A 13,429-nucleotide genomic window follows, 5' to 3' on the forward strand; every position below is an offset into this window, starting at 1 on the left:
TTACCCCAGGATTTGAATTTATCTTTGTCTTGATGATGCTTCTACTACAGCTAGCTGTGAGGGGAAAAAAATAAGGAATTCGTTGTGCTGCTGTGGTGTACGGCTTTAAAAGATATGTTAAACAAAAATAATTTTTCCTCTGTATGTTGTTTAGAGAGAATTTAGACAGAAGGGAACCTTACTCCTGACAGACTCAGGAAACACTTCTAATGGTCTGACTTCTTTCAGATTTCTGTTGTTTAAAGACAATGACATGTTCTTACAACTGAATTAATTTACAAACATACACAATTTAATCCATTGCTTCCAGAGTGTTTTAGTACAGCTAAAGAAGATGAGATATCACACACTCACTTGAGCTCTTCTGTGTAAAGCCCAAAATCAGCACTGCTATTTTATGTAAGTAAGTGTCATGGCTGAAAGCATCTTGTAACTTCTTCTGTTACCTTGCACAAAGAGAGTTCACTGTGAGCAAAGATGATATTACTGCAGACATCATCATTTTTGTTTACACGGATAAAACTGTCTCATGTAGGTAATGTGTGTTGTGAAAATGAATGTGTTTTCCTCAGATTCAGCTCATGAAATTTTACTTACCTTAGTAATATCTTTTTGGGAGTTAGGAGGCCACATTCTCAATCACTATGTCACATCATGATATACTAGATAAGCTGTTTAAGAGGGCTTGTTGACTTCAGGAGTGTCTTTTTGGGTATATTGGCTCAGATCAAAGTTATGTTGCAATGGATTTGGTAAATTACTCCATTAAAAATATTTTAGACCCATACCCAGTAGATTGTCATTAATAATGTGGTTCACAGTACTTGTAGTTCTATAGACAGATATGGCAATGCTGAGATGAATTACATTTTTGCTTAGATAACATGAAGTTCTAAAACAATATTTAGCCCAAGATGTCTAAAAAATAGGAGTTTCAGAACTTGAAGTGTCTCCATATGAGAGGGAAGGGGCATTTTTTCAGAACAAACTCTGCTCTTCAGCTTCTTTGTTTTCCCCATGGTGTGTTTTTACCCTAATTTTTTTTGTGGGAGCTGATCCTCCTTGCCTGGTTGAAAGTAATTTTACTTATTATTTTTTATTTTAATTTTCATATAACTTACTCACTCATGAGGGAAATAGGCTTTGCTTTTTAATCTATTATTCTGACTGCATGAAACATTTGATCCCCTATAACATTTGTTATGGCCAGAAAACACGATAAATGAGGATAAAGACTAAAGCCAGAATGCTGAGTGTCACAGATTTGATTGAAACAGCTTAATGCCCTTGCAGAGCATTAATGAAGATGTTAAAGAAACTTGGATGCAGAAAACTGTTTCATTGTTTCATTCATTCTACAGATTTCAATGAAATCTGTAGATGTTTCTGAGCTGAGCAGATTTTTAAGTATAAAGGAGAACAACAAAAAGAAAACAAAACCAAATAAACACTTGCAAAGAAATAGCAGAAAGGATAATCAGAGGCAGGAGTTCAGAAAAGTCCTAGTATATAGAAGTGAAGACAGCTTTCTGGACCATTAGAATCAGTCTCCTGATATGCTGTTGTCACATAGCGTCTACTTAAAGAATGTTATCCATTATCTTGCTATACGAGCACACAGTCTTAGCTTGTTCCAGATTTTTTATACATAATTTTATTTTAATCAGAATTCTTATAGCATTTAGTCAATAAGAGGAAAATGGATTCTCTGAAGGTAGTGTGAAGACAGATAAAATTTTTAAGAAACATGAAGCTAAAGGACCTCAATGCAAGTTAAATGCCAGATTAATATTCACCCATACAGTTCTGTTTAAATTAGGAATGTCCACTGTTTAACCTGTTTTAATGTGAAAATGGAATGGTTTGGTGCATAGAAATTTACTGCAAAATTGAAAGAAGTGATGATCTCTAGGTATGAGAAATGTTCACTTGATCTTTAAAATTTGTATTTTAAAGATATTTAAAATACAAATCTCTCAGCATGAAAGCAAGAGAGTGCCAACACACCTAGAACAAGATATCTCGGGAAGGACATGCAGCATAGTTCAAGAGTGAACAGTCAGAACTACAAAAAGCTTGTACACAAAAACCAGGTCTGATGAATAAGATTACTAAGAGAATATTCCAGAGCTAAAATATGCAAAAAAACTTAAATGACAAATTGAATTTTCATTTAGCTTTTAGGGTATATATACATGCATAACATACACTTTACAAATGAACTTTTTTTAAACTCTGATTATCTGTAAATGTTTTGCTTGATCTCAAATAAATATTTGGAACAAATCAAGTCAATCAGAAATATACTTTGCAATTATTGTTGGGCTTGGTTTGGCTAATGAGCTGCAAGCTTATTTATTCACAAAGCTCAAGGAAACACGTTTTGTCAATGATTCAGCTCAAAGGATTGTTTTTAATTTGGCACAATGCAGTTTTCTACAGTGGAATAGCTCTCCATTCCCTGTCTGTGATGAGAACTTATTTTTGTTTCTAGGAAAACTGAATACACTGTCACCTTCAGGATTTTTTAACCCTAAGAAAACATTCTTATACTTCTGTTTTTTCACCCACAAGAAAACACACCTGTGCAACTCTGTTAAAAACTCCTGCATATTTAAACAGCTAAGGCAAAAACAGGTATATTCCCCAAAGTGTAAAAATTGGAGGTTAAAATTTCTGCAAGACCAGCTTCAGCTTGAGGTCCACATATTGTTTTTTCAGGTTGCAAACCCACTAAATTCCTTCATTTCTTGAATGTTGTTCCTTGAAACAGTGTGTGAGTTTTTCTTTCACATATGGGATTTTAAACAAATGAAGCTGCCTAGATTTCACAGCTTTGGTGGCTCTGTGGTATCACATACCAATTAATAAGGACATAAAAATTTATGTGGGCATGTGGTTTCCTGGTTTTATCTGCCTGGGTTTTCTTCAGTCGCTTACAGTGCCGGACTGTGCTTCCCCTCTCATCATAAAAAACGAAGACAGAGGCAGTCTTCTGAGAAAGATTGCATGCTCAAAATCCCAGCAATTTGGAGACCTGTTGATGCCATCATCCCCTTGAAGTAAGCTCTCCAAAACACTGTGGCAGTGTTTTACAGGTCCCTGCCCATGGAAAGCCAGACAGGAAGAAAGGCTGTGCAATCCAGGCAACACCAGCGAAGTCTGACAGCTGTTGGGAAACTGCTTGTACATTACAAGTCTCCTCACTCTCAGCTGAGGGAAGTTTTATGACAAGTCGTGGCTGTGTGCCACCCTCCCAGGACAGATGGGATCCCATGGGGATGGCACTGGGGATGCCAGTGTGATCTGTGTCCTGGCAAACAGGCAGCTGGGAATGTGCTGGGGCCCAGCTGGGATCACCTCCCTGCTGCTCACTCTCAGCATCACTCACCATGCACTTGGCAATTCCTGCTCACCTCTATCAGGCATAAACAACCAATGTCTGGCTTTTAAAAATAAAGTTCTCCAGTATCAAAAGTGAAAAAAAAAGTTCAGAGCTTTAGAGTAAAGTAGATGTTTTTTCTAGACACTACTGGGTCAATATGGGTTAGTTAAATGAGGAAACATAAACTGGAGTTTTTCGAATCACTGGTAACCCATTGCTCAGCAGCTGTTGCCTTTTTTTTTTTTTTTTTGGAAAAACTTCTAAAGCAAGCTCTTCTGTCATTTCACCAGTTATCTTCTTTAAAAATGGATCAGTCTTTGATTTATTTAATATTAATCTAAACTTGTTTTGTAGCCAGAAGCTGTGTAAACCTCCAATGGATTTATTCATAATATATGCTCAGACACATTTTTCCATCACTTCAGACTAAACATTAATGTTTTAAATAATATCAAGATATAAAATGGTTGAAAACCAAACATAAGGAAAGCACTGACACGGATTTGCTGGGACAGCAGTATGCTAAATAAATAAAGAACAAAGTGTGTGAGAGAAGAATTATGTGTCACAGTATCAGCTGGGAAAGGAGAGAAACTTATTCAATGCTGGCATAAGTGGAGAACAAGAACTGATGATATATGCAACAACATATACACAGAAGAGCTGAGTTTCTTCCGGCATGCCTAGACCAACAAAGGGCGGGATTTGCGCAAACATTTGTGGGTTTGAACAGTAAAAGTTGCAGAATTTTATATCCTGTAGTTGTTTTCTTTTGATAGTGGCAAAAGAGTTTTCTGAAAACAACCTGTGACAGAAAAAATAGAGCTAGTACACTTTTCTATTAACATTTTTACCCTTTAAACGGAACAAAGCCATCTGTATGGTGTATTTGCTGCCAAGACTGCTACAAAAAAAATCACCTCTGTCAAATTGAAAGATTTCATAAATATTATCACTTCTTTTATTCATTACTTAGTACTCATTAAGAGCTGGGAAAACAGATTCCAAATGTTTTAATAACAAGTTCACACCTGAAACCAGAAAACTGTGTGTTAGTTGGATGTATGCTCTGATCTCTAAAGAAGCATCTTCTACTTTCAGTCTTTACAAACTCCAGGGCTCTTCCTGACCAGCTCTACTTAAGGCATCTTCTCTGAATAGTCTGAGCTAGTAAGTCACACAGCTTTTGTTTAGCATAAAAAAATCCCTCGAATCCAGCAATGACATTGACTGGAGCACAGATCCGGGTCAGAGATGTAAGAGGGCTTCTTCTGACTGCTGTGAGCAGAGGTCAAGCTGCTGGAGGGACAAAGAGAAAATCCTAACAAAGCCTGGAAAAGTGGAAAGCATGCAAAGCAAGGAGAATCTGAGAGCTGAACAGGAGATTATTTTTGTCTACCATTCCAGGATTTATTTAAAGTATTTTGTAGAACAAGAATAAACTATTATTTTTTATGTCTGATTTTACATTATCATTTTTCAATGTTGTATTGCTGTCTTGCTTGTTATGTGACAGTAGTTGTTTCATTTGAATGGGACAGCACTTCATATATATCTTGGTTTCCTTCTTGTAAATTTTTAAGTATTGAAATGGAATTTAAAGGGGCCCTATTCCTAATTTGATTAGTTAAAATCATGAAGCAACCTCTACTGAAATAATTTATATTTTTACAAACCTTTTTAGAAGGTAGTTATTTTTAAAATTTATACTTGTAAAAGTTTGCAAATTCTGTACTTGAACTTCTTTTTCCTAAGCTTTCTAAGCAGACAAAGCTTGTCTTTCTTTGTTAATTTCTGTCACAATTTGTAAACCTGTTAATTTTTTAAGAGCTGTACAATTGCATTAATACCTTCAAATACTCCACAAAATGAGAATCTTACTAAGAACTAAGCAATGCATGTCTTCATAGGAAAAAAAAATATTCAGCTACTGAAAACATTTGGCTTTATATTTTGAAACATTCTCTTTCCTAGTTCATTGCTTTCCCCCAGGTGCCTTAATCTCCTTGAAATAGTGTCAGTAAAAAAAACAATTTTTACTTTTTACTTTTGGTGTGTTAACAAAACCATTGACCCTGGATATGTCTCTGCCTAAAATTAAGGATGATCTTTCTGAATTGTTTGTCCAGACTCCAGAGTAAACTGATCTGTTTTTTCATTTCTTTGTGAGGAAACGGTCCATAAGTCTTCTCCAAGAGTGTCCTTACTGGTATCTCTGGATTGTTTTTACCTGAATTTTAGCTGTAATACATCGCAGTCCCCAGGAAAGCTCTTCAATTTTTCTAAAAGTTTTCCCTAAAAATGCTGTGGAAGACAGTTGGACTGTGGAGGCCGAGTAACAATTTTTTGCAAAATAGAAAGTGTATCAGCCAAAAGGCGCACACTCCTCTGAGAGAAGATTTTAAACAAGTGAGTTTTATATGTAAACCATCTTACCTATGCTTACTATTTTATCCCATTTTTTAAAAGCAAACATGCATTGGTATTTATGTCCCTGACTGTTTCACAAGTCAAGTGAAGGACTACTTTCTGTATATTCACTGCTTGATCTTGCAGAACCACCCTGATCAAAGCAATGTCATGTCAGATCAGATCTAGAGTCAGGAAAGGCACATTAACTCAAGAATTACATCTGAACTAATAATCCCCAAGTCTCAACAGCGCTCCAGGACTGTAACATCTCTGCACCATATCTGGACCTAACCTAGATTACACCTGACAGCTCAGTGCTTCTGCTTTATTTTGCCATGTACTTTTCAGGGTAGGGTTAGGATGGATGAAGTCCACACCCCACACAACGTCTACACTGACATAAGACTGTCAGTTTCTCTATGTTTCACAAATCTTCCTCTATTTTAAGTTAGAGGTCCACTTCTGTTCAATTAAGCTTAATATATTTTTTTTCCCATCTAGTGCCTGTGTATCTCCTTTAATGACCACCTGAGTAGAAAATAACCCAGCAAAATAAATATGCACACAGAAGCAGGCATCATGGTAATTAAACTAAAACTGATGGCATCTTGACTGCCACCATTTCAAAGTCACCATTTTCATCCTGATGCCTTCCCATTGATTAAATTAATCGCATTTGTGGTAAAGAGCCAACAACTTTTAGAGACCCAGAGGCATTTCTTTTTTACCCTTTTTTCCACCTTTCTCACTGAAGGAAGCTGATGCAGATGTTAGTCATGACAGAAACTGTCACGGGACATAGGGTAACAGAATGTGTCACTCATTTGAAAAACAGCATCATGCTGGCCTCCCAAGGCAACAGCATCTCTTCTGTTTGCTGGTACATGCAGACTTGCTAGTTGTGGCTGTAGAGGACAGGCAAGCCTTAGCAAGCTGCATCTCAGGCGCATTTGGTGAGTTCAAACCCTCTGTTTAACAGTGTGGAGAAATGCACCTCTGAGCTTTTATTTTACGATTTTTACAGTTGGAAGCTGCACTTTACAATGTATGGTTTTCTTCTGGCATGTCTATTTCATGCTGAAAAATTTTATTTTCTCACAGACCACTGCAAGGTACTAAGCATTCATTTCAGGTGCTGAAGTAGTTTAATAACATTGATCAAAGGGTTTTCAGTCAAACTTTGGCAGCAAGGCAACACAGGCACAAGTTTCCTTTGGAACACTGTTGGCATTGCATTTTATATTAAGCAGCGTGACTCAATTCAACATATGGGAAATATTTCTGATATCTGACACATCTGGAGTTTCCTAGAGCTGCAAGGACTTTGAGGTGGCAAAGGGTTCCTCAATACACTATTTGTATTGCAACATTGTGATTACATGCCTTCAAAAATTTAATGCAATATGTATTCTTTTTCTCTCCTCACCTGGAGCTGCCTGTAACCTCACACTGGTGGCAGCTAGAAGTGTAGGTGCTGTATGACCCTGTTTGTTTGGTCAGAACAGAGGCTTTTTATGCCTCACCCATTTCTATCACTTATATGAAAAGCTTTTGCAGAATGTGGCATACCTTATTTTGCTGCACCACTGTAGCTCAGTTGTGATCCAGAGAATATAGCCCATTTTCTTAGGGATTATCTATCTATCTATCTATCTATCTATCTATCTATCTATCTATCTATCTATCTATCTATCTATCATCTATCTATCTATCTATCTATCTATCTATCTATCAGATAAATATAGCCTTCCAGTTCAAATTTTGTTCATAATGAATAGTCCTGCTAGAGAAAAATAGATTAAATTGTGCCTTAAATTACACAAAAACCTGTCAGTTTATCTCTGTGGTCTGCAGGACTACTCCAAGTATAATTTAGGATAATTTGGGGTATGCTCCTTTGTACAATTCAATATCTCTGTATGATTCTCAAGTCACCGTTTACAAATGTTCATTATATTAAAATATACTTCAGATAAAGGAAAATTACCATATAAATAACTTCCAGTCTTCATCTACATTCTTATTTCCAACCCATCTAGGTTTTTTCGTATGACGTTTTTATACAAGAAATCATACAAAACTTAAATATACTTACTATTACTTTTATGTGAATTGATTTTATGACACTTGGCTAAAATAATAGGAACAGGTACTGAAATGGGCTAGCAAGGACATCTTAACTGAAGTGAATTTGTTTGTCTCTGAGCATTGCAGTGTTTTGAGCTGGAAGTTTAAGAAGCATGCAATAGTGTCACATAATTCTAACAATTGTTTTGTTCCCTTAGGAGAAAAAAGAATTTGATTTGCATGTCAGTATTTTCTCTGCTCACTCTTAATGTGGAAACTGTAATGACACCAGTGGATAAAAAGAGGTTAATATAATTAACAAAAAATGTGGCATAGGTTGATTTGAACTAACAATAACATACTGGTGTTTTTCCAGTTTAATTTCCACTGGAATGCAACATCTAACCAGAGTCATACTGCAAACTTCAAAATTTGGGATGCCTGCCTTTTTAATCCTTGCCCCCACCTCCTCCCTACCTGTCTATTGAGGTGGCTGCAGCACGCACTGTCTGTCTCTATGGAGCTTGGAAACTTCACTCCTTGAGCCCTTTGTCTTGAGCCAGATATGGCTGCTTATGGCCAAGAGTTCCAAAAGTGAAACATGGAAGCAGATAACACAATTCCATAGGCCTTGTCTCCTCAGGGAACTATGCAGGAAACCAAGAGAACATGAAGTTAAACTAAAATAAAAGAACCAGTGGAACCTTAAAATCCGTATGGTCAGCTAATTCATTAAAGACAGGCTTTAAGCAAAAGGTGAAGAATTTGAACAGTATGCATGTTTTTCTCCCAAGGTTTCAATAAAAACCTAAAACCTATACTCATCTAAATCTGCACAGATTAGCATGTCAGGGCCAGACCTGTGCTTTTTAAAATTACTGCTAGTTGCTTTTTAATTTGTGGTGTTTTAGACAGAGATTTAATGGACGGGTTGGATTTTATCTGAGCTGTTATGGCTGGCTGCTACAGAGAAAACCACCCAAAATCTGAAATAAACACATCTGGACTAAAAAGATCAAACACAAAGTAAAATAATCTGAACTAATGCCTGTTCTGATCGGTTTGCTGAAAAGCACAAAAATTTTGGGAATGAAGGACCTTTGATTACAAAGTCAGGACTAGCTACCAGATTCACTGTGACAGCATGTGGATGTCAAATTTTTCTTTCTATGCCCTCTGCTTTACTGTACCACATCCCATCCCCCCTGGAATCTATTATATCATCTAGTCTATAAAGAGAGTTATTCTGAGCACTCAATAGGATGACTAACATAATTTAATTGATTTATGAGCAATGTTCTTGGTGCTAAATCACAGCAGATACAACTACATTACTTTTGCTTCATCCCTGCTAAATATTTAATTCCATAGCTATATGTTTTAAGTTGTATTAAGATGTAGAATGGTCTCAAAAGCAATATTCGTCACTGAAATACACTTAATTAATCACAAATAAGGAAGAAACCTTCCCTCTTTTTAGCCCTTAACATTATTTTAAAAACTATTGTAATTTCCGCTCTCTATTTTAATAGAAAGAACTGAAACAGGTAACTTCCAATATTTTAGTTCTATTTCCTTATAAATGGATGAATTTGTACTTCATCCTGGCTTGGAAACAGCATAACATTGGGGAAAATTGAATTTAGGTGCAGTGTTCCAGCTCCTTGCCACACAGAACAATTGCAGATACTTGATTTTTGGGAGAATGTTACTCCAGGGCACAGAATGACCACACAGAATCCAAAAAACGAAAAAAACTGTTACACTGAAAACGTCCTGCAAGTAGTGCTCAGTGTCTGAAAAGCTGCAGTTATATTGAATATTGCCAGCTAAGCTCTTGCATGTTGACTTTAAAAATAAAAAGCAGAACCACTTGCAGAACTAAAATATGGGTACCAGTTTTTCTGCTCCCAAGAATAATAGCTGATGCGGTATCTGGGTAAACTTTAACTACAGGATTAGAAGTCAATGAGAACTCTTTCCAAAGCACACTCATAACCTGACCAAAATATCATGCATTGGGGATGAAACATTTATCCTTTTAAGCAAGTCTCATGGTTATTCCGCAGTGAATCAGGTGATTTATTTCTTTAAGCATTTCATCAATGGCCTCTTCTGAACCTTCCGCACTCAGCAAGAAAAGGAGCATCTTAAACATTTTAATGTTAGTGAAATAGACCATTTCATAAAGAACACACCAAAATGGATATGCTTCCTAAGAACTTAAGAAAGCAAAAATTCTTCTGCTGTAGGAATGGTAGTGATGAACGGCGAAGTGTTTTGGTTGACAGTTTACATCCCAAAAGGGGAACTGCTCGATGCTATTCACATCTTCAAAATGACCAAGCAATTTTAGCATGAAAAAGGAATATTAAGCAAGCTTGCTATGTGGTTTAAGCTATCTTAAGAGGCAGTTCATCAGTGGAAATCCAGGAAGCATACCACCATCCTTTAATGAGATAACATTGCACAGACCACTAGAAAATGCTGTATGGATCACAAGTTTGAGATGATGCTTGAGAAACACTAAACTGTCTGAAACAAGACTGAAACACACAGCTTCCATGCTGTCACACCACTGCAACTGCCTCTTTTCTTCTTGCATTGGTAAAACAAAGTATCTTGGCTGCCCACTGAAATGACAGATTTTATTATGGCTCTATTGTACACTCACTGCTAAGTCTCCAATATATATGCTTTCAGTTTTGTTCTCTGTAGAGGGAAACTATACTACAGTTCTATTACTAATCTGTTAGTGAAATTAAGGGCTCAAAGCCAACAAAAAGATTACTGTTGTTACCACACCAAAAGATTTATGTAAGAACATAATGAGGTTTTAGCATGAAATAAACTCTTTTTAATAAAAGGATGATGATGTCCTAGGGTTGTGGAGTAGGGTATTTAAAAAATAACTTGCAATTGCATTTAAAGCAAGTTCATTATTAATGTCAATGTCAGATTGTTTAAAAACACTTCAAAAAAAAAAAAAAAAAGAAAATGAAAAACACTTTTTAAACAGGAAGGCATGCATTTGGCTGAGACAAGAGCCGCAGCCTTTCAGAGCTGTCTGTAAATAGGTATTTGTGATGCACAGGGAGCCAGTACATATCCTTGTCTGAATAAGTCTTTTCTTACCTACTTTATTTGGTGTTGGAGCAAGATGCTTTAGTGTCCACTGTCATCAGAATATCAGTGACATGCAGGTCATTGAAGAAATTTTGATTAAAGGTTTTTGGTTTTTTTCTGTAGCAAAAAAGAAAAACATCTGACATTTATCCTGCTGAGAATTATTGAAGTCCCTTGTAATAATTCAGCAAAATAGAATGTGCATGCCTTTAATCACCAAAATGGTGCATTATTTAGGGATCTAGTGGACTCCTGATTTGAAATCTCCTAATGACTGTGGAATCTCACTGGTCTAAAAAAGTGCAAGTTCTTTACTCTCACATTCATTTTTAGCTGTTCCTTACTGACAGAATATGTCATATTAAAGAAAAAAACCAAATCATAAAATTGAAGTGATTTTGAAAATCTTCCAGAGACAAAAACAGTCATAAGAGAGCCAACACTCATTTAGGGACAGACAGTAAAGAACCTATTTCTGCCTAGGTTCATTAAGTTCCCATCCTGACTCAAATGCCCACGCGCCATAGGTGTGCTACGTGTTGCAACTTTACACTTAGTATGTAGCTGCTATCTTGATGAATGTGAGCAAAATGTGTTTTTGATTAAACTTCAGCAATAACGCAGGACTCAAATTTTATTGCTTTGGAAACTTTTTTCCCAACAGGACCTGGAAAATTAAGAGGCTCTTTTTTACAAAGGAGTAATTAGATAGAATCAAAATGAATACAGCAAAATAATTATTTTCTTGTATGGTGAGTAATTTGTAAATACATAAATTTGTAATATGTGGTAGGTCAGAATTCTCTGAAGAGAGTAGATTTGTAAAATAACTGATAGTGACTGATATGTACTTTAAATTTGTCAAAATGTACACCAGAAAAGTGTCTTGCTTGGTATATTAGTTCAATTCCAATATCACTTAATGAAGTAATATTAAAATTAGTCTCCAAATACTTTCACATGCCAAGAATTTACTTTGATGGTAGACTGACAAGCTCTAGAATGGTAAGAATTTCTTTATACTTACATAAAGGACCTGACGCTTGGGTGTACAGCCTTCAATCAATCTTAAACTGCTACCCATGAACCCAAATCCTTTCTTGGAGGTGAAACATATAGAGTGATGAACTACTTGGTGCTGCTATACTGCTGAAAGGCTTTTGTGTGCATTTGGAACAGCTGAAGTTAAATTACCTTTTACAGATGTGATAAAATATTGAGCACTTTTTAAAGTTAAGTAAGATTAAATGGTATAAATACAACTGAGATAAAACCAGAGGTTTTTTCTTTGACCCATGTTTCCTTATTCAGGAATATATATTTCAGTATTTCCCTATTCTGCCTTTATATCTAGATACTCAAGGTGCATAATTTATCTTATTTAAGTTTCTATAATTAAGACAGATGGATAGAGTTACTACTTCCTGAATGCCATCTCCTCTGTTGCAGGACAGTTAAAAATCCTGGGCTTTTTTTGTTTTGTTTTTCTTTTTCCCTTTTGGCTGCTAGTTTGTTTGGACTTTGGTTTGGTTTGGGGTTTGTTTGCCTGGGGGCTTTGTGTGGGGTTTTTTTCTTTGTTTGCTGGGGTTTTTTGGGTTTTTTTTTCAGGTTGTGAAAGTAGTAGTGACCAGTCCTACTGTCTTGCAAAAATAGTGATGCTGACTGTTATTCCTCTGATAATCTACTCTCACCTTGCATGTAAAAATGCAGCTTTAAAATTATATTACAGTAGCAAATCACAAGAAAAAATAAAATCCAGCAGCTAGCTGTCACTGTAGGAAAGCTGGATATGAGAAAGTAAATAGTAATGATTTTTTTCCAAACAATAGTAGCGCAACCATATTCAAAAATGAAATTTAATACTCTGGTTTCTATAGGGTACACGCAGTGTGAGAACAGATATGTATACTTTGGCTAAATATCAAAATAAATTGAGCAAAATCTATCAACAAAGCCAAAGAACTCAAACCTGTAAATAAACACTGGGATCTCAAAGAGCTTTTCAATTAGTAGAAAATGTGGTGCTATCAGTTTTTTTTTTTTTTCTGGTGGAATTGAGATTCAAGAAAAATTCTATTTGTTCAAACAGGCTTGCCTTCCCCATCTGCCTTTTAATTACCATCCTAATTGAAATTTATTAATTTAATTACTTTTCCCACTTTTCCATCCCTCAGTTTCCACATTCTGTTTCTGGGTGCTGTTACTGCTCTTCCATTTAGTTTCTCCTAAATGCACTCCTGTGCACATTGAGTCAAAGCCTTTATATCCAGACTATTTGAAGCCACAGACTTTTTAATTTTTGGCTTCATTTTATCCATCATTTATCCATTGAGACATATTATTTCTCAGATTCATCCAGAGAGTTTTCTCTCTATGTCGACAGAAGACCCTAGTTACTATATATGTCATTTTCAATAATGTCCCTATATTTATCTTTCT

This window comes from Camarhynchus parvulus, chromosome Z (genome assembly GCF_901933205.1).
Source record: "Camarhynchus parvulus chromosome Z, STF_HiC, whole genome shotgun sequence".
Classification (NCBI taxonomy): Eukaryota; Metazoa; Chordata; class Aves; order Passeriformes; family Thraupidae; genus Camarhynchus; species Camarhynchus parvulus.